Source organism: Mus pahari, chromosome 20 (assembly GCF_900095145.1).
Source record: "Mus pahari chromosome 20, PAHARI_EIJ_v1.1, whole genome shotgun sequence".
In the NCBI taxonomy this organism is placed as follows: Eukaryota; Metazoa; Chordata; class Mammalia; order Rodentia; family Muridae; genus Mus; species Mus pahari.
In genome coordinates, this window is record NC_034609.1 from 6804326 (window position 1) to 6824348 (window position 20023).

General features: G+C 40.4%; 1 pseudogene; it reads right to left on the bottom strand.

Annotated features, from left to right (window-relative positions):
- Positions 1-37: 37 nt before the first annotated feature.
- On the bottom strand, positions 38-683 carry LOC110337745 (annotated as a pseudogene).
- Positions 684-20023: the final 19340 nt, after the last annotated feature.

A 20023-nucleotide genomic window follows, 5' to 3' on the forward strand; every position in this document is an offset into this window, starting at 1 on the left:
ACAAAGCCTCAACTAAGGGACAAATAAAACATTTAGACTTGAGCTTACACTTTAAAAATTCTACCAACATTAACAAAGAAAAAATGACGCCATATTAATTTACATTAGTACCATTGTCCAAGATATATTTTCCATTACACTTCTGGCTGCTGCACGGCAGGGGCTTCTAGTGGGAGTTAGCATAGAGTCTGTTCTTGATGAAGACAACACTGGACAGATGTTGCCTGATNTCTGGGTAATGTTGAATGTGACAAAACCAGCAAGACACATTAAGATATTTCTCCTTTTCTTGAACTGTCATGTCAACTATGAAGTTGTGGAGGCCGTAGTACAGCAGGATGTCTGCCAGGGTGATGTTGTGTCCTGCAAGGTAGACTTTATCTTCTAGATAGGAATTAAGATCTTCAGCAGAGTCTGGGTGTCTTCTTTACTGGAGTGTCCATCTATTCAAGTGACCCTGAACTCTAACCACTGCTGAACTTTTCTTCTGCAGTGCTCCCCAGCAAGTGCTCCTTATTGGCTTGCTTGACTAGATGGGTCATGATGGTACTAAATCCCATTAGACTTGGGCCATTGTTTGTTTGTAGAACTGGAATCTGTCACTCACCCTGGGCACTGTACTTATTCCCCAGCTTCAGTCCCAGGCTCTTCTCCAGCAGCCTCAGCTCCGCGGCCACCGCCATCTTCTGGCCCAGATCCAAAAACCATTCTTAATTCCAAATAACACATTGTTTCCTAGGGGAAAGTATGTTATGCTCTTTCTTAACATTATCGGACAGCCTGTAGAGAATCTGTAATGGGAAATGTTGGGAGACAGAAGTTTAAAGTAACTCATCCAAAGCAACTCAGTTTAAAAATCTGATCTTTGAAGTTAAGACACTTCTTGTCTCAATTCTACTGCTGATGACAACTGTATTAGAACTCCAAGTACTAGTGTGTGCAGGCCCTATTTCTCCTTAAGTAATAAAGAGAAGAAAAGATACAGGCTCACACCAGTTTCTTTATCCCTCATCTCCTCCAAGTGTCACCTGGTGGCTTCCTTCTTCATGGGAAAGCCACCTTCCCACATAAGGGTTCAACGCAATGCCTGTCACACCAAGGGATTGGCCCTGCATCTCTTTACTGTTGTCTGGTTTTATTTTTCTCCCATAGCTCTTCTGGGTTGATCCAAAAGAAGAAAGCTGGCACTCTTACAACTTTGACATTTTAGGAGCAGCCTGCATCTATGTTATCCTAATAGAGAACATTGCTCCGGGGTATTTTTAAACTTTCCAACACTTGATATATGTGGTGGTTTTAATATACGTTGCCCATGGGAAGTAGCACTATTAGGAGGTGTGCCCTTGTGCATCATTATGGGGTTGAGTTTTGAGGTCCTGTGTGTAAGCTCTGCCCAGTGCAGAGAGTCTCCTGACTGCCTTCAGGCCAAGATGAGGAACTCATAGCTCCTTCTGCAGGACCGTGTCTGACTGCATTATGCTATGCTTCCTGCCATGAGGATAATGGACTAAACCTCTTAAACTGAATGTTTTTCTTTATAATAGGTGCCTTATTCGTGGTGTCTCTCTTCTCAGCAATAAAACCCTAACTAAGAAAATGCAATGCCCTCCCTCTTGTAGTTGTGACAATGACAGAGATCACTGGTATCTTTTTTTTAAATTAGATATTTTCTTTATTTACATTTCAAATGCTATCCCGAAAGTTCCCTATACCCTCTCCTGACCCTGCTCCCCTACCTACCCACTCCCACTTCTTGGCCCTGGCGTTCCCCTGTACTGGGGCATATAAAGTTTGCAAGACCAAGGGGCCTCTCTTCCCAATGATGGCCGACTAGGCCATCTTCTGCTACACATGCAGCTAGAGACACGAGCTCAGGGGGTACTGGTTAGTTCGTATTGTTGTTCTACCTATAGGGTTGCAGCCCCCTTCAGCTCCTTGAGTAATTTCTCTAGCTCCTCCATTGGCTGCCCTGTGTTCCATCCAATAGCTGACCACAGGTATCTTTGATTCTGCTCCTTTTAAAGGTATTATGTTGGAAAACTGAATGTCAGTATTGGTAATAGTTTCTTGTCTCAGAGCTGAGTCAGAGTCTCAGAGCTGTTTGTTTGTTTGTTTGTTTTACTTTTTTCTTTTGTTTTGTTTGTTTTATTCCCTAGGCAATGACTAATCTGACCCCATATCAATGTTTCCGACTGAGTGGATTATAGTGGGCGTGACCGGGTCTGATCAGGTTATCCCTGCAAGTCCTCATATAAATTAGAAATCTAGTTGAGACAAATGTGACAAACTAATTTGACCAAATTTCGGGAGTTCTTATAGATGGCTCAGGAAAGCCTGTTTAAAGAAAAAACAATTTTTTAAATTTTTATACAAGTCAAAGACTTCCAAGGGGGAGGGGAAAAAGGAAACAAGCCCAGCACTTCGGTGAGTCAGCATTCGGATTTCAGTTCCTTGGTCCACCAATTAGGAAGAGTTTACTGTAATAGATGCCTTTTAGAGTTGATTACTCATCTGCCAGGGCATGTACATGTCTTGTTTTTCTAGGGCCTGTAGCAGTAACTTCTTAGACAGCAGGGCTGTCACGCACCTAATATCCATCGATACATCCACCAGCATTCTGACACTGATAAAGTCATGGCAGGGACCATTTCCTCTGCTGTAAAATCCTTGGCAGTTCCTCTGTCCCATCTCTGTGCTTTTGAAAACTCCTAGTAGCCATCATTTAATAACTATATATTTTTAATTTTGTTTTATTTTTAGTTACACATATGCTTGTATGCCTGTGTAGGGGCATGGGCTGGCGGTATCAAATGTCCAGAAGTTTGAGTCCAGTGTGGACCCATTTACCCAGCACTGTGCAATATGATGTGTTTTTAAGAGACTGACAACTTGTTTTACAGAGTTACTGTGACATTTTAATGTTCATAATGCAGAAGTGCCCCAGGATCTCTATCTACATCACAAGCAGTTGGTGTAGTCCCTGCTCCCTATTTCAGTCATTTGTGGGCATTTAGTGACGTCTCGCCATGACTTTCATTTGAATTTTGTTAGCTTGTGCTAGTTGTGCATGGTACTGAAGACTTTTTCATGTCGTCTTTTCCCATCTGTACTGCTAGATGGAATGTCTCCTCATGACTCTTACCCAGTTTCTACCCAATCGTTGGATGCATCACAGTCAAGTTAGCTGGCTGTCCACAATGTCTCAGTTAGCTTTAACTGTCACTTTGACACAGCCAAGAGTCACTGAGAATGGAGTCTGTCTCTACTGAGGCATTGCACATGTCATATAAGTCCAAGGACATGTTTGTGAGAGATTGTCTTGATTGATAACTGATGTAGTTGGCAAGACTGACTGTGTGTGATAGCATCCCTGAGCAGGTGGTCCAGAAATGACTAAAGAAAGGTAAATGTGATCCTCACAGCAATCCAACAAGCATAATTCCTCTATAGTTCCTGCTTCAAGCTCCAGCTTGATTGAATTTCTGCCCAGAATTCCCTCAGTGATAGACTGTGGTCTGGAAGTATGAGGCAAATAAACCCTTTCCTCATCTAAGTTGCTTTGGGTCAGATATGTTTATCACAGCACCAAAAAGGAAATTGGAACATATGCTAACTGGAGAAAGACAAATACTCCATCATTCCATTTGTGTAAGGTATTTAAATCAACAAAATTCATAGAATTACTGTAGAATGGGGGCTCACAGGAGTTGAGGAGAAGGGAGCTAGGAATCTATAGCAATGAAGTTTTAATTGAATAAGATACAGAAGGTACATAAGGTCTAGCAATACCCTAAGGGTAGCATTATACGTACTGTCGACTGTGATGTGGTAAACACTTCAGCAGCTCAGCAAGTCTAATGTTCAGTGTTCTTAGCACAGTAAAAAATGAGACAGTAAAACTTTACCTTGAGGAAAGTCTTTCATTTGAATTGGAATGTTTCACATTGATAAGCATTTTCATGGGAAAAATATACTTGCAACGTAAATTTTTAAAAGATTGAACTTTAGACTAATGAATTTATAACTCGTGAGCCTAGCAAACGAACACAAACGGCATGTGTCTAAGTGGATTCTACTGGACATAGCCAGGTTTGCTTGGATTATCATTCCTTGAGTCTGAGCCCTGACCAAAGGGGTTTACTTTAAAAAGGAACTTCAGACACTTTTACTCAGTTTACTCCCAAGCTAAGCAGACCATAGAAAGAAGAGGCAAGCTGAACACTAAAGAGACGGGTCTATGAAGAGAAAGCCTCTAAGATGAGCATTAGAATAAGAAAATATAGCCGGGTGGTGGTGGTACACGCCTTTAATCCCAGCACTTGGGAGGCAGAGACAGGCGGATTTCTGAGTTGGAGGCCAGCCTGGTCTACAAAGTGAGTTCCAGGACAGCCAGGGCTACACAGAGAAACCCTGTCTCAAAAAGAAANAAGAAAGAAAGAAAGAAAGAAGAGAAAAGAAAAGAAAAGAAAAGAAAAGAAAAGAAAAGAAAAGAAAAGAAAAGAAAAGAAAAGAAAAGAAAAGAAAATATAAAATCAATACTCAGAATCTGTCTGCATGTCACACAGCTCCCAAATCTGCCACATGTTTCCATACTTTTTAAGGGAATGCTGTAATGTATTTGAACATGCTAGAGATTTTTTGGGAGAGCTAAAGTAGGAATTATCCAACAAGGTGATTAAAGCTTTGAAGAAAACAAATAGCTAGCCAGAGCCCCAGGATTGATATTCAGCACTGATCACCAAGAAGCCCATGAAGGGACCGGGTAAGGGCACAGTGAGATGAGCCTGTTCTCTACAGGGACATAGAGATTGGTAATTTCTTACATGGGAAGGAAAGATAAAAACATTGCCATAAAGTTTTAAGAATTTGAGGACGCTTGTGTTGTAGACTTTTCTTTTTAACTAACATTTCTACAGTTGTGTTATGTTATGTTGTGTTGTGTTATGATATGTTATTAAAAACAAGAACCTGAATTTCAAATGTCTATTAAACAATGAAAGAAACCACCACAAAACACAAGCCTCTCTCAAAGGCCATGACACTGAAGGAGCTGTCCTTGTTCTTCCTGTTAAGATCAAGAAGGAATGTTCATGCCAAATTGCAAGCTATTATCACAGATTCAAGACTTTTATCTTGTAATAAAAGCATAAAATTTTCAGCCCACGTTTTTTGTTCTCTCTTGATTTGAGCTTCGAGCCAAATGTTTCTTTTGTCCTTTCTTTTTTACTAATCAGTACCTGGAGTTCTGATTGTCCTCATCTAAATATTCTGGCCTGATTATTATCTGGAATTAAGAGAAGAGCTGCCTCTAATCATTATTAGTGTAAGAGGCTCCTGAGAAAATCTTCAGTGCTCACCTGTGAACAAGGAGGTGGCAGTTAGTCCTTATAAGCAAGTACAAAGTAGCACAAAAAAATAATTACAAAAAGAAAAATAAGTCTGGTTTCTGATGTTGCTAGTTCACGCATAGGTGTTGTTCTCTGACTCATAGTTCAGGGGCAGTAAGAGTTTTTCGTTAATTTATTGCTATTCAGTTCAGTGTAGAGATTTTATCAAGCAGTCAAGGCCAACAGCATCAGATATGCAGCATTATAAAGTTCCCTTTAATAGCTCATACTTTGGAAGGGGACTAAAACTATACACTGATGTTTGAGTTCATCCAGCTTCTACTTACCCAACAGCACTAACTGAATATTGTTCTCATTCTTCAGATATCATATGGGTACATCACATAGGAGATACCAGTCTGGAACATTGGAACCCTGGGATGGAGAGATAGTTCAGTCAAAGAATTGCTTACAGGTAGAGCTAGCTATCCATGTAGCATCTAAAGAATGGAAATTTATATCATCAATGGAGACATGTTGAAATATTTCCTAAGTGAAAATCAAAAATGATTGGTTTCCAAAAGGGTAACCAAACCTTAACCTTAGGAGCTGTGTTTTCTAACTAACAGAAAGGGTTAGCAGAGCCTCTAAACAGAAATAAATGTGTATTTTTAGGTATGTACTCTGTGGCCAGATAACCAAGAGAATAAATGGAAACAGACAGGGGTAGAGATGTAAGGGACATCTTCAGGATGAGACAGAGACCTGAGATGGGGGGGGATGCCCAAGAATCAATGGAAGGTGACATTAGTTATGACTTACAACATTGGGGATCCAGGCAGGAACTCCAGTGGAGCGATAGAAAGACCAACCCACTCACAAAACGTTCAACCCAAAATTTATCCTGTCTACATGAAATGCAGGCACAGAGGATGGAGCAGAGACTGAAGGAATGGCCAACCAATAACCAGTCCAACTTGAGACCCATCCCATGGGAATGCACCAATCCTTGACTCTACTAATGATACTCTGTTATGCTTGTAGATAGGAGTCTAGCATGGCTATCCTCTGAGAGGTTCCACCCACCAACTGACTCAGACAGATGCAGATACCACAGCCAAATAGTAGGTGGAGCTTGGGAGCTCTTATGGAAAAATACTAGGAAGGATTGTGGGCCACAAAGGGGATAGGAACTCCAGAAGAAGATGAAGAGTCAACTATCTGGGACATTTGTGGCTTTCAGAGACTGAACCACCAACCAAAGTACATACACAGGCTGGACCTAGGCCTCTCTGCACATATGTAGCAGATATGCTGTTTGGTCTTCATGTGAGTCCTGAACAACTGGAGCAGGGGTTGTCCCCAAAGCTGTTGCCTGTCTATGGGCTATATTCTTCTAGCTGGACTGACTTGTCTGGCCTCAACAGGAGGGGAATCACTTAGCCTCGAAGAGACTCAAAGTGTAAGCGTGGAGGGAAACCCAGGGAGCCCCCTCACCCACTCAGAGAAGAGGGGATGAGGGAAGCATTGTGGGAGGGGTGACTGGGAGGGAGGTAGTTAGTGAGATACAAAGTAAGTGAACGAATAAATAAATAAATAAATAAATAAATAAATAAATAAATAAATTTCACAAAAAGAAAGAAGAAAGAAATAAGGAAGGAAGGAAGGAAGGAAGTAAGGAAGGAAGGAAGGAAGGAAGAAAGAAAGAAAGAAAAGAAGGAGGAGGGAGGGAAGGAGGGAGGGAGAGAGAGAAAGAGAGAGACAGAGACAGAGAGGAAGACAGAAGCCAATGACTTCACAGAATGGTCTTTGGTGACTTAAAGGAACTGAAATGTAGTTGTCAGTGATATCATGCCTGCTTGGTGAGAATGGTTGGTCTTTATTTTTCTATTTGAAGAGACTGAGGTTCAAAGAAGTGAACAAGCTGGCCAAGGACTGCAGGCAAGGTGGAAGACCCACAACGTGGAAGCACCTGTTGTGCAAATCGGCCCTTACTAAGCATGCCTTACGTGAGCGTCTCGGCCTCCTTACTCCATGCAAGGGCTCAGGGCACACTTTGGGCTGGATAGTTTTTGTTTGCACTACTGTTTACCACTGACTATAAGATTTTCAGGCAGATCTCTTATGGAAAGCCTCAGTAGCATGATGACATCATCATCTTTCTGCTCTATTTTAGGATTTATGATCATTACCCTTAGCAAAATGATTACAAATACACCAGCAATGAAAACCTGTATACATCAGGCTGATGAGTGGAGTCAGCAGTTAAATTCATTTGTAGCTGAACTTGACAACATGAGATTGAGCCCCCAGAACCAAAATAGTGGAAAGTAAGCACTAACTAGTCCACTGGTCTCCACACATGAACACACGTGTGTATGTGTGCACATACACACACTTATACACAGTAAATAAATATTAAAAATATTAAAGGTATGTATGTAGTGCTTCAAAGACTATGAGCATACTTGAAAGTTAAATTTGAATAAGACTACAATATACTTATAGAACTACAAATGATTCTACTTTGATAACTTATGAAAATTATTATTTAGTTTATTCCAATAAATTAATTATTTTTAAGATTGTGCTAAATAGACATTGCACTAACACTTCAGTGAAATAAAAGATCACATGTTTTCATGGGGCATATCACACTCTGTTCTTTGTAGTTAAATTCAAGAGATTTGTGCTACTTTAAGGCAATAAAGTGTAATAAAAAATAGTTCTGTAGGATAAGAATTACAGTTTCATAAAACTTAATTTCTGCCAAATAACGTTGCAATGAATTGGATGTTTGTATCCTCTCAAAATTTATGGATTGGAATCTAATCCCCTATGTGAAAGTATCTGTATGAGGGACTATAGGGAAGTAATTAAGCCATAGTAGTGACGCCTTTATGAATGGGATTAGTTTATTATTAAAGGAACAGAAAGCCGGTTTGCCCTCCTTCTATCTCGAAAGGATGCACTTGGTGGCATGCAACTGAGAAGTGTCTTGGGAGGACTTTACCACACCAGCACGGACCTCCAGGCCTCAGCTTTCCAAACCTGGGGTTAATTTCACTGAGTCAATATCACATTGTTCTAGGATTCGCTACTGATAGAAATTCAGAAGTTACTGTAGGTTATTATAGGGTCTGTGTGTGTGTGTGTGTGTGTGTGTGTGTGTGTGTGTATACACTGGCACACATGGAGGCTAGAGATCAACTTTGTGTACTATTCTTCAGGCACTGTCTACAGTTTTTTTCTTCTATTTCAGACATGGTCTTTCATTTGTTAAAAGCTTGTAAGCCAGCTCAGATGGCTGGTCAGGGAACCCCACATTTCCTCCTGCCTCTGCCTCCTTGATATTGCGATTATAATTGTGTGCATGTCACTGCCCTCTCTTTTGTGTTTTAAAATCATTTATTTTACCAAAATTGATAACTTCTCCTTCCCACTTCTGCTCTTCTTTGTTTGTTTGTTTGTTTTTGGCTCACACTCAAAATTGTTTCTGTTTCTCTTGCACATGAGATCTTAAAGAATTCCTTGGGAGTGGCAACAATGAGTAGGAATGCAGTTTTGGTGATAAATACTAAAATGATGTCACCTTTCTTCAAAGAGTGAGAGACTTTGGGCAATCTTGTTTATTGTCCTTGGTTTGTAGATGTTGCCAGCTGTGCATGTTTCTACGTACCCACATGTTCAGAGACGACTTGTAAGTTCACATGAAAGTACCCACGGGACCCCGAGGGCCTTGCCTGTGCTCAGAGCCCTCTTTTTCTATAGTGAAGATACACAAAGAAAAATGGGCTTGGAAGATAGACTTGTAGGATCTTGAAGGCTGGTGGCACACTTGCTAGTCCCTCCTTAGCAAGGTGCTTAAATCAAACTGATGCTTCTAGCAAGGACCTTGGCAGCCTCTCTCTACCCAGCAAAACCTGATCAAAATGGAGCAAAGATTGTTTTCTACTGGAAGCTGGCCATATAGATACCCTCCAACTCCACTACTAACCAAAATTATCAAAACTTTACACTCCCAGAAGGAAAGCTGGGGTTCATAGCAAATCAGTTTGTACAAATAGTTCAGACAGACTGCTGCTGCAGGGTTATATGCTTCAAGAAAGCCAAACAGGTTATAAATTAGTCATGAATGGAATATTCCTAAACCAAGATACCTAGATGCCAGCCAAGGCCAGTCTTTGCCTGAGGCAGGCCTTGCACAGAAATGTAATAACTGAGAAACATTAGGCCTTCTAATATTAACTATTTGGTCTAACATACTATCTTTCTTGTGTGTGAAGTTAATTATAAAGTCTGTGATATCTATTGGGTATATGCTTTCAGATATGTATTTGAGATATGGATAATAGAGACTTTGTAATATTAATTTTTCAGGATACTATCTGAAATGGAATAAATTTTATCACACCCCCACAAAAAATAGGTTCCAAAATTCAATCTTGATCTTCATATCAAAATTAATTAATATAATTAACTGGTTTTACAGTTTGTTGCTGAATAGCATAGAATATTGAAAGCTTGGTGAAAGTGACATTTAACTTTAAAATGTTTCAGAGTGGCTATGCTTTGATATCTACTAATGAACACTGTATTTCTGCAAGTATCGCTGTGATATGACAAAGCATGAGAGCCTGTGGAATGTGTTCCCACGGTGTCTATAGTGTGACAAAGTGCTGTGTAAGGCAGAGTTGTCATTTACCTGCTTTGTAGTTCCTGCTGAGAAGCAAAACTGAGCATTTGAACTAAAATTCTTTACTCAGGTAGATGGGAATGATTCTGCGTGAAAAATAATGCGGACAAATCCAACTGTATACTCAGGGGGTGAGTTGCTTGGTTATTGTTTATTGTTCTATTTCTGACAAATAGAAGGACATTTTTCCCCTAAGGGAAAGTGTCAAGTTGTTCCAGAATACAGAAGACAATCATAGGTGATGGTGGAAGTTAACTGAGTATAGGAAATTAGTTGAGTTTTGAGGAAAATACACTTCTCCTAAAATCACAACACTTCAAAGGAAGAGTCTTCGAAGACATGCTGGAGAGTTCTGGGCAGGAATGATGAATTTATTTATACAGAGGGGAAAAAAAGGCATGAGAGCCCTTTCCCTACTGCAGATCAAATTGACACACCACCAGGATTTGCAAAATAAAAATTGACAATTTGATACTGGATCTCAGTTTCTCTGAACAGGAAATGATAAAGAGGCCTAACTGTTGTGTAACTTTACAAGCATGAAAGTCCAGGGTGAATTTGGGTGCAGTCTTCTTGTTTGGTAATTCTCTTTTAAAAAAGGACAGAGTCAGAAGTTACTTATGAAAGAACTTAGGTCTCTCACAACTAGGTTACTTTAGCTATTTAGTTATTTTAAGCTATTGTTAGTACAGTTTTTGACATTGATTGATAGGTAGTTTACAATCATATATTTATACTTACCTTGTAGTCAAATAAATAATCCCCTCTGTGGCCCTTTTGATGTTGTCCTCTTAAGACCAGATTCTATACTCAGAACACAGCATTTTAAGATAATTTTTATACTTCAATGATGTTTCAGTTTTCTAGACGTCCCCAGATACTTACAGTTTCCTTTCATCTTACGAAGCAGGAGTCCTAGTAGTAATTAGGTTGTTTGATAAGCTCAAAATTTCTTAATTAGTTCAACACTATTGAAAAAGCTGTCAAATTGAGAGAGACTAACACTCCTTAAATTAGTTTTATATGTGACCATGCAATTAATACAATATGTTTCAGAGATTAGCCCTGATCAAGAGAGGGCTAGAAGGCTCCTGGATTGAGGTGATGTCCTCACTATTCATAATATGTCTTACCAATAATGAAATCATGGATTGAGTCCTCACATGGCATTACCTATCATAATCCAATTACTCCAGTGGAATCTGATAATGGTGCTTAAGGTAATCAAGTAATCATCACCATTTAGACTTACTATCAGGTACGGTTACACTGCCTTAGTCTTGTCTGACTAATGATTCATGTTAAACTGCAGCTTATAAATTTGTTTTGGGAGAGTTGAAGAGATCGTTCAGACGTTAAGGGTACTTAGAGGTTAGAGATACTGAGTGCTTCTACGCAGGGGCAGAGCTAGTTTCCTGTATATTCCACAGAGACCCATGCTCAGGCGCACACTAACACACACACACACACACACACACACACACACACGAAAAAAAAGACATGTTGTTAAAGACACACACTTGCAGTATATTTTACCAGTGACTGGAGCTGGGGTTCTCAACATTACTAATACTGTGATCCTATAACAGTTCCTCATTTGTGATGATCCCTTGCCATAAAATTACTTTCACTGCTACTTCATAACTATAATTTTACTTCTGTTATGAATCATAATATAAATATTTGACATTCAAGATATATACAATTCCCCCACCTCATGAGGGGGTTGTTCAACCCTCCCCAAAGGGGTTAGAACGCACATGTTGAGAACCACTGGATGAGACACACCACTGGTGTTAACCCTGCCGAATGCCAAGATCAGTGTGAAAAACAAAGACCCTTAACTATGCACAAAAGAGAAAAGTTTGCAGAGAATGGCTGCCCAGGGGCAGCGTGGAGAAACCAAAAGACGATCTCAAGTTTACTGCCAAGACACCAAGTGTCTGAAGACAGAAAGAGGGTGCTCTAGAAAGAGGAGAAAAAGAAAAGTACACAGGAATATAGAAGAAAATGTAAAGGGAAAGTACCTGCCACTCAAGCCTGACAGCTTGATTTGCCTGCCTACAGCCAAGCACGGCAGCACACATCTGAAATCCCACTGCTCATAAGATAAGATGGGAGGCAGAGATGGAAATCCCCAGACATTCCTGGACCAGCTACTGTAGAATATGCAGTGACAACCAAGAGATCCTATGACACAAGGTGGAAGTGAGTCCTAACACCTGAGGTTTATCCTCTGGTCCCTACACATATATCATGGGACACACAAACACAGATAGACACACACATGCACACTCACACAAATAGACACACACACACACATGCACAGACACACACGAACACCTATATACACATGCATAGACACACACAAACACACACCACATGAATGTGTGTTCTTGGCACTGAACTTGGGTCCTTTGAAAGAACATCACTGAGACATCTCTCTAAACCCTAGGAGTGTCACATCTCTGCAGATGTCAAGAAGCTCCTGAGAGTTCATTTACACAACATGGACTTCAAACAGCATTTGGCAAAGATAAATTTCTTGTTAGATTCCTAACAGTGAAAAAGAAGAGAAAATAATACGGGCTTTTCAAAGTCCAATCCAGTATTTTTTTTTTGATGAAGTATCCGTGTGCAATTTAATTCTCTGTATGTGTGAGTCACTTATACTGGCAGAAGGAAAATGCCAGCTATTTTTGTAACAAACAAAATGATGTCAGATGATTGTTCATAATCACAAGCAAACCTTGTTCATGCCTATCTTGGACTGTGAAAATAAGCACAAAGGTGTTTCTTTGCCTTTCAACATCAATTGGTACATTCTCAAATGGCCACCAAAACATCACATCACTGTACTTGGGGTTCATTTATTCTTCCCACAGTTAAATCCACATATTGTGCAATCAGGTACTTATTGTAAAAAGATTCTATCCAGTGATATCTCTCTGGGATGCAGATGACTGGTCCCTGAGAGCAAAGGTTGCTACTGCATTGCCCTGTAGGACATGCTTCAGTTGGTTCTAAGTTACCACCTTATTTCAGGATGCCTTCATGAACTGGCTTCGTGTTCTTCTTGATGTTTTTTCAGTTGGCATGACAATGCTGCTTTTCATTCGTTAATAAGTTGACTACAGTTTTTGTTTTTATTCATATTTGACTTTGTTTTTCAATGTATGCTGTGAAATAGCATGTTAATATGGCAAAATAAACATTCAGATGCAGTTATTAGGTCCTAGTTAACATATTATCACATTTCCCTTTGAAATAAAGTCCCAAGCTCACATCTGAGAAATGCACCATTCTGAACCTTCATGTGTATATTTCATAACTATATAGGCATTAACAGCTATTGAAATAGTCAAACGCACTGTTCACTAACATATTTTAGTGCTTATTGATTGCCCACAAGTCCCTCCCCTCTACTGCCAGTAACACTATCATCAAATAAAATAATTCTGCAAATTCCATTTTATCTCAGTCTCCCCCAAATGCTGCTTGAATCGAAGATATTTGCTCATCCTCCTATGAAGATTTTTGGTGCAATTTCTGCTTTTCTTACACTGACTATTATTTATATCCATGTCCAATAGGTATAGTGTATCTTCTGATACCTTTAAAAGTAGTTTAATTTTATAAGTAGGAGAAATAAAGTTTGAAGTTACAATTAAGTTCTAAATTCCTTGGAATTTGTCTTCTGTTCTTAATGCTCTTCCCAAGTTGTTTGCAGTGAATACTACAGATTTCAGCAGAAGTTCTCAACCTGTGGGGCACCACGCCTTTGGGGTCTATATCACATATTTGCAGTGAGATTCATGATGGTAACAAAATCAGTTATGGGGTAGCATTATGTCTCTCTCCCTGAGTTTCTTCTGTCTACCTTAATTCTTCAGGCATCTTCAACTAAAAACACCTCAAATTGGAGTTTCATTCTGAACACATTCCCTTTCTCGCTGTGTCGGTATGCATCTCAGTCTCGGGGACTATTCCCTCCCTTCCCATACTTGCGTGAAGACTGTTGAAAGCTATATCTTCTGATGGGCTTAGAGTATTTTCTCTTTTCTTTCTAGTATAAAACAAAGTAACTGTTTGAACTATTAAAATACCTAATTGCCTTCTCTGTTTCTGTGCTCCCTGCCTCTGACTTTGTCTTACTTTCACATTTACAGTTAAACAGAAGTCAGGTAATTTCATAATCATTTTCAAGGCACCCACTTCCAGGGTCTTGGGCTTAATGCGCCCTCTGCATGATTACTTTTCGTCTGTGCAACCATCATTTGCTTTCATGTATCTTCCTGAGTTTTAATATCATTGCTTTTCCTTACTCTTCAGAAAGTTGCATTGATGTCCCTCATCAATCCACGCAAACATAGCTCCCTTATAAGCCTTTGTATTCACAACATTTATCATCCTCTAAAAGCATTATATATTTGATTTTTTTCATTGTTGAGCAAATGCTCTTACTTTTATTTAAGATCTAGGCTTGGACTAGATCTTGGATGATCTCAACACTGATATGTCCAGTTCATGAGGTAACTTATTGCATTAATCAATTAATCACAAATTGCCCAATTCCCATCACAATAAGTTGAATTAACTTATATTTATTGCCCATTTGATAAAATGCAATCTAAAAATGTTATCAAAAATTAATTCAGTATTTGTACTTAACACAATGTTTGACCCAGTTTGTGTTTGTTCTGTTTACATGTAGATCAGTCACAAAAACTGTTTAACATTTTTGCATTTTGATGGAGTAGATATTGGAAAATCTTAACTAGGACAGTCAGCCCAGGTTTTAGACTTTTACCTCAACCACCCAGCATTTGGTCTATCAGGACAGTGTCTTGTCCAACTCAGATTCTTTCTGTAAACACTCTCTCTGTGCTGGCATTAACCTTGATGTCCTTGGTCTTCAAGAAAATGCTTTGCAGACACTAAGTTGCAGTCTCTAAGGGTTTCTCAAGAATTCTCTTCTCCTAGAACATTAAGGAGGAACATATAAGCATCATTTTTGTCTGAAGATAACTAGTAATTGTGAGTGTATTATTGAGTATTGTTAAGTCTTATGACAAATATATGTGTGGGGGGCATTGGGCTATACACAGACAGTCTGGTCTCCAGTCGAGCTGAAGTCTGAACCCCAAAGTGGTGATAGTTCACCTACATGGCACAGTAGGGGTTCCCTCATGTCTCCTGGACTCAAGGATCCTGTCGAAGTTACCCCCTTCCAGCCCCCACAGGAGAAGAGTGGCTAGCAGTCATGTAGGCAATGTCCCAAGCTTCTGACTTTCAGGCTAGACTCCTCCCAGGTACCTAGCAATGGACAAGATAACAGCCCACCATAAGAGGGGCTACTTAGCCCCACCTCACACTCTTACTCTCTCCTCATCCTCTCCTCTCACTCTCTTATTTACTCTCTCGCCTTTCTTCTCTCTCCCCTTTTCCCCATTCTGTCCTCTTGGTCATGGCTGGTCTATCTCTCTTTCTACCTTCTCTCTTTCCCCCTGCCTTTCTACAATAAAGCTCTAAAACCATAGACTGTCTCTGTTCATCAAGGCCCGGTGTGCTTGGACAATAGAATAAGCTTTCTCCTAATGAGCCATTTCTAATCTCCCAATGGAAGGCCTTCCTGTGCTCTAGTCAAGGCCCAGACTAAGGACTCTTGCCTGCGTGGGAACCCTCAGCCCTCTTTCCCATAACCCTGGGTCAAGGGTGTCTCCCCAGGGCCCCAGGTTTTGTGGGCTGCCCCTTGTCCATGTCCTGCCGAGTAGGGTCAGTGGCTTAGATGCCCACCCTGGGGCCGAGTGGAAAGCATCTGGCAACCCTCCCAAGTATATATATAGGCATTTCTAGTTGGTATTGAAACTTTTGAACTACCAAATGTTTTTCATAACTTCTTCCCACTCAGCATGAAGTATTTTTCTTACATTTAGAAAAAATTGTCATACAAAGAAAATAGTAAATGATTCCCATAGGATATTACAGACTACTATTAAAGGACTTGATAAAGTATCTGGTTTTCCTCATGTGACACTAATTATCATTGTCTAAAAATGGCACTATATGATCTCCTAAGAACACAATCACACACACTCTTCCAGCATTATCTCCGTTGGGCTGCAGTCACAGACTCTCACAGTGCAAAGGTGACTTGAAGTTGCACAGTTCAATTTCGATTGCTTGAATCAGATGGATTAAGTGGTTCTGTCAGTCTGTTCCAAGATGACACAAAGCAAAGTGACAACTGGAAAGGGATGTCACCCAAATAGCTCAAGTTTGGAGAAGAGCTGTGATGCCCTGCATTCTCTTTCTAAGCTTTGTCCCTGTCTGAGAACAGCGAGAGGCCAACGAACAATTCATCATACCTTGTATTCCTGTCAAAAGAAAGCTTCACTCCCTTCATGCCTCCACCCAGTCTGTAGTTTATATAATGCTGTCCTGTTTATTTCCTCTCCTAGAAATGTCAAGAATCAAAGCCGCTGTGTAAGAAAATTGTGGTAGTGTAGGAAAAAGATAGTATAAGAAAAATGGTAATGGCTGCAAGGAGAGCAGGGAAGATGAACACACATAGGTTTTCAGTTCTTAAAGCTATGTATGTGAGTGTAGTGTGTGAACTTATGTGCTTGTATGTTCACAGGTAATCATGCACATGTTTGCTTGGGAATGAAAGCCTGAGTTTGATGTGAGTGTACTATATGGATCTATGTGTATGTCTGCACACATGCATGTTTAAGGAGGTCTGGGGATAGTGTGAGTGTAGTGCTTATGAATGTAGTGAGTATAGTGTGTGAGTGTAGTGTGTGTATATAGTGTGTATGTGAATGTAGTATGTATGTGTGTGTGGGGGGGTCTAGTGTTGTGTGAGCATATTGTATGTGACTGTAGTGTATATGAATGTAGTTTGTGAATAGTGTGTGTGAGTGTAGTGTGCGTGAATATGTGTGTGTGATTATAGTGTGTGTGAGGGGGTGTAGTGTATGTGATTATAGTGTGTGTGAGGCTATTGTGTGTGAGGGTATTATGTGTGAGTGTAGTATGTGTGTATGTAGTATGTGTGAGGGTACTGTGTGAGGGTAGTGTGTGTAAGTGTAGTGTGTGTGTCTATAGTGTGTGAGAGAGTGTAGTGTGTGGGTAAGTGTAGTGTGTGGGTAAGTGTAGTGTGTGTGAGTGTGGTATGTAAGTGAGGTGTGTGAGTGTAGTATGTAAGTGTTGTGTGGGTGTAGTATATGTGTGTGTAGTGTGTGTGAGGGTACTGGATGAGTGTAGTGTGTGGGGAGGGTGTAGTATGTGTGAGAGTACTGTGTGTGAGTGTAGTATTTGTAAGTGTAGTGTGTATGTATAGTTTGTGTGGGAGTGTAGTGTGTATAAGTGTAGTATATTGGTATAGTGTGTATAAGTGTAGTATTTGTGAGTGAATTATATGTGTATTGTGTGTAAGAATAGAGTGTGTGTAGTGGGTGTAATATGTGTTTTGTGTAGTGTGTGAGTGTGGTGTGTGTGGGTGTAGTTTGTGTTTGTGTGTAGTGTGTGTTAGTGTAGTGTGTGTGAGTATAGTATGTGTAAGTGTAGTGTGTGTAAGTATAGTATGTGTGGGTATAGTATGTGTGTGTGGGTATAATGTATGTGAGTGAGGTGTGTATGAGTGTAGTATATGTGCATAGTGTGTGTGAATGTAGTGTGTATGTGTGGTTCTAGTATTGTGTAAGAACACTGTATGTGAGTGTAGTGTGTAGAATGTAGTTTGTGAGTAGTATGTGAGAGTAGTGTGTGGGTGCAGTGTGCGAATGTGGGGGGTGGTGTAGTGTATGTAGAGTAGAGTGTGTGATTGTAGTATGTGTAAGTGTAGTATGTGTGTGTGAGTGTAGTGAGTGTGGGTGTAGTATCTATGTGAGTATAGTGTGTAAGAGTATAGTGTGTGTGTGTGTGTGTGTGAGTATAGTACATGTGTACAATATGTATAAGTGTAGTGGGTGTATGTGAGTGTAGTAGGTGTTGGTGTACTGTGTGTGTTTGGGTATAATATGTTTGAGTGTAATGTGTGTGTGTGTAGTGTGTATGTATAGTGTGTGTTAGTATACTGTATATAAGTGTAGTGTGTATGCAGTCTGTGTTTGAGTGTAGTGAGTATGTGTGTAGTGCATGTGGGGGTACTGTGTATGAATGTAGTGTGTGTGAGTGTAGTGTGTGTGAGTGTAGTGTATGTGTGGGTGTAGTGTGTATGAGAGTGTAGTGTGTGAGTGTGTGGGTGTAGTGTGTGTGAGTGTAGTGTGTGTAGTGTATGTGTAGAGTGTGTGAAAATGTAGTATGTATAAGTGTAGTTGTGTGAGTGTAGTAGGTGTGGGTGTAGTGTGTATTAGTGTAGTGTGTGTGTATAATTTGTGTGAGAGTGTAGTGTATGTGGCGTGTAGTGTATATAAGTGTGGTATGTGAGTGTAGTGTGTGAGTATAGTGTTTGTAAGTGTAGTGTATGGGTGTAGTATGTTAAGTGTAGTGTTTGTGAGTGTAGTGTGTGTGTGTGTGTGTGTGTGTGTGTGTGTGTAGTGCATGTGAGGGTACTGTGTGTGAGGGTAGAGTGTGAGTGTAGTGTGCTTGTATTGTGTGTAAGTGTAGTGTGTGTAGTGTGTAGTGTATATGTGAGTGTAGTATGTGTGGGTGTAGTGTGTGTTTGTGTGTAGTGTGTGTGAGTGTAGTGTGTGTGATTATAGTGTGTGTAAGTGTAGTACGTATAAGTGTGGGTGTAGTATGTGTATGTAGTATGTGTGTGTGTGGTGTAGTATGTGTACGGGAGTAGTGTGTGTGGTTATAGTATGTGTGAGTGTAGTGTGTATGTGTGGTTCTAGTATTGTATGAGCACACTGTACGTGAGTGTTGTGTGTAGAATGTATTTTGTGAGTAGTGTGTGAGTATAGTGTGTGGGTGTAGTGTGTGTGGGTGTAGTGTGTGTGGGTGCAGTGTGTGTGGGTGTAGTGTGTGTGGGTGCAGTGTGTATGGGTGTAGTTTGTGTGGGTGTAGTGTGTGTGGGTGCAGTGTGTGTGGGTGTAGTGTGTGTGGGTGCAGTGTGTGTGGGTGCAGTGTGTGGGGGTGTAGTGGGGGGGTATAGTGTGTGTGGGTGCAGTGTGTGGAGGTGCAGTGTGTGTGGGTGCAGTGTATGTGGGTGTAGTGTGTGTGGGTGTAGTGTGTGCTGTTGGGGTTGGTCTGCTGCTGTGTATACAAATGCTAAATTCTGAAACCCAATATCTGGTTGCTCCAAGACAAGTAAATTCTCACTTACATCAGCCTTTGTTGTGTAAAACTTGCTCTCCAATTTAAAACTATTGGTTAAGTAAAAGTGTCAACAGTCAGTTACTGCAGAGAATAGAGGTAGGTGGGGCTTTGGTTACCAAATGTGGAGCACCAGAGAGAGTAGGAAGAGCAGGAGGAAGAATGGAAAGAGAAAGAAGATGGAGAGAACAGGAGGTTTCCATTAGGCGTGATGGACCAGGAGCATGATGGAGCCTGAGCCTGAGCCCAACTGAAATGCCACTTGCAGACAGACTGATGGAGCAGAAATAACCAAGGCAAGACTCAAACAGCAAAGAGTATTTGGGGAGCACAGCTGGGGAAGTAGCCAGTCTAGCATTAGAAAAGGGATTAGGGGTAATCCCCCAGTAATTGTGCTGAACCTGAATAAATAAATCTTAGCCTCAATCTCATTCATTTGGAAGCTAGCTGGGCATAGAAATAAATGTACCAATTTACAGTGTGAACCTATATGTAGGTTCTGAGGTGTGCATACACATATGTGTTACTGTGTGTGGAGGCCTGAGTTCTGTGTGAGTGTATTGTGTAACCCTGTGTATTATGTTCACAGTGTGCATGCACATGTGTGTACATGTGTATGGAAGCCTGAGGTTGGAGGTGGAAATATTCCTATATTGCTCTTTTTTTCTTATTCTTTGTGGCTTTCTGTTGAACTTGATGCAGAGGATGCAATGAACACTCTCCTTTTTTTTTTTTT